Genomic DNA, 2,339 nt, shown 5'->3' on the forward strand with positions numbered 1-2,339 from the left:
GAACAGATGCATAACTCCTGCATCATTTTTCTTAAAAATACTCAGAACAATCTGAATTCCATTGCATCTACTTCAAATTTAGCAACAACTCTTCAAGAACAATTACTCATATGTTTTTCCAATTACTTTTGTAAACCAGAAATAACTCTGAAATTCTTTATCATAACATCATGCATATCAGTACAGCTCTCTGAAGCCTGAGAATTCTCAGAACAATTAAATGTTTACTCTTCTGGGAGAGAGATTTCTAAGCTACAAGCAGTTTCTAAGTCCTGCAAGACCAAAATCAAACCAAACTTCTCATGCGTATCTTTTCTCTGAAAAGACAATCAGGTTTTGCTTGAGATAAACAAAGTTCTAAACTTAAAAACACATTTTATTTTTAGCAGGTAACTGCTGCATAGCCTATGCAGAAAACACAGTAAGGAAAAAAGATAGTCAAATAGAGCTCTTTTCTTCTCCCTCTTTTCTTTCCCCCTTCCTCCTGCAATCAGTATGAACATCATTTTGAGATATTGTTTTACATTTTCATTTACGGCCTATGTTGTCTGGCTTAGATTAATAGTGATTTTTTTTCAGATCTCCATGCAGCATTAGCAATAAAGAAAATCAAATATGATTACACTCCTTTGCATTATAAAACTTCCCTTGGGGAATTCAGTGATTTAAAGGCAGTAATTCTGTGATTACAGCTTTTGTATTAAAATAATTCTGATGAGACTTACAGGGTGAGGGTGACCTTACAGTTCTTGATTTCACAGCATACCTTGTTGATATGCTAATATTTTTAAATTGCAGACTGTTTACACTGACATTTTTGTGTTTGAATACTATCCTAGAGTTAACAAAGAAGATATTAAAATAGCATATTTTGTCTTTATGATTATGACTACTTTAAAAAGAAGGATGATGGGGTAAAAAAGTCCCCTCCTTGGAAACATGTAGGGTCACCACACTATTCTATTCTATTCTATTCTATTCTATTCTATTCTATTCTATTCTATTCTATTCTATTCTATTCTATTCTATTCTATTCTACTCTACTCTATTCTACTCTACTCTACTCTACTCTATTCTATTCTTAACTTTGCACAGGTCTGCAGTAAGATCACTCTGGCTGTTCACTATGTCAGCTGAAGCAGTGGTAAATCTGCTCAAACCCTGTCTCCAAACCACACATAATCTCCTCTAACCCCTTTCTGATCAGTAGGATGTGATAAAAGGCAGAACATGCTGAAGAAAAATTTTGTCTTTCCATAGTTTGCTCTCAGAACATGGCTTCTGCTCTTTTTTTTTTTTTTTTTTTTTAGAGAACTTATGCATTGGGAGTATTTGCTAAAGAACCAAGCAAGAGGCAAGAACCTGAAGTACAGTCTGACAGTCCTCTATTCCCTCTTCAGGCATAAGTGCTTGCTGTTCCCAAGAAAGGCCAGAGACTGTGCAAATCGACTGACTCCTATTTCACTCCAGATGATTTTGGAGAAAACTCCTTCTCCTAAGACTATGAAAATGGTGCTAAAACCATGGAGTTTTATTGAGATTTACTATGAAAAGTAGTGAGTCTAATTGGCATTATCTGCTATATATATGCATGTGAGAGACAGAGTAAAATGTCAAGCATAGATCAAAGTTTCCAACAAAGGGTCCAAGCACAGACCAAAGTTTCCTTTACTTTTCCAAGGTTAAGACAATGAAGGAAGAGAGTGGCTTAGTTTCGCTTCACAACCTGCTCTCCCAACTTCTCCTTCCCCAGCAGTCCCATCTCTATTCCCCAAGACACCAGTTTAGTGCATAACAGAGTTTTGGACTAATCCCAGTATGGGTCACCAGGCATGTGTTTGTATGGGCATGCAAGCATCTATAGCCGAGATAATGGAGTATGGAATAAATTCATGGACAAGTCGTGCACAATCAAATCTCATGGCTAGAATGTGAGTGTTGCTTTTCCCACCATCCATTTTACAGGAAGGCTGACAGATTTCACTAAGGGTTATTTATAAAAGGCTGCCAGCCAAATCCTTCATTTGCATTGCATCTGTGTGAACACAACACAGCAACAACACAACACCACAACAGTGACCAATTACTCAGACCTGCTGTATCTTCAGCCTTCTTTCAGGAGAAAAAGAAAGTGGTTGGTCACAGCTAAGCTTAGGAAATCATAGAAAACTTTTACCACCTTTAAAAGGACATAAAGGGCAAGAAAAACAAGGACGCCTGAGTAAGTTATATATTACAACAAAACTGGAAATATTTGTTTGTACAGAACCTAAACAGATAAAGAGGGGGAAGTCGGTTCTGTACTACATCAAATGCACTGGGGTCCTCATAACAGTAGG

This window comes from Lonchura striata, chromosome 4, assembly GCF_050655825.1.
Source record: "Lonchura striata isolate lonStrDom1 chromosome 4, ASM5065582v1, whole genome shotgun sequence".
NCBI lineage: Eukaryota > Metazoa > Chordata > Aves > Passeriformes > Estrildidae > Lonchura > Lonchura striata.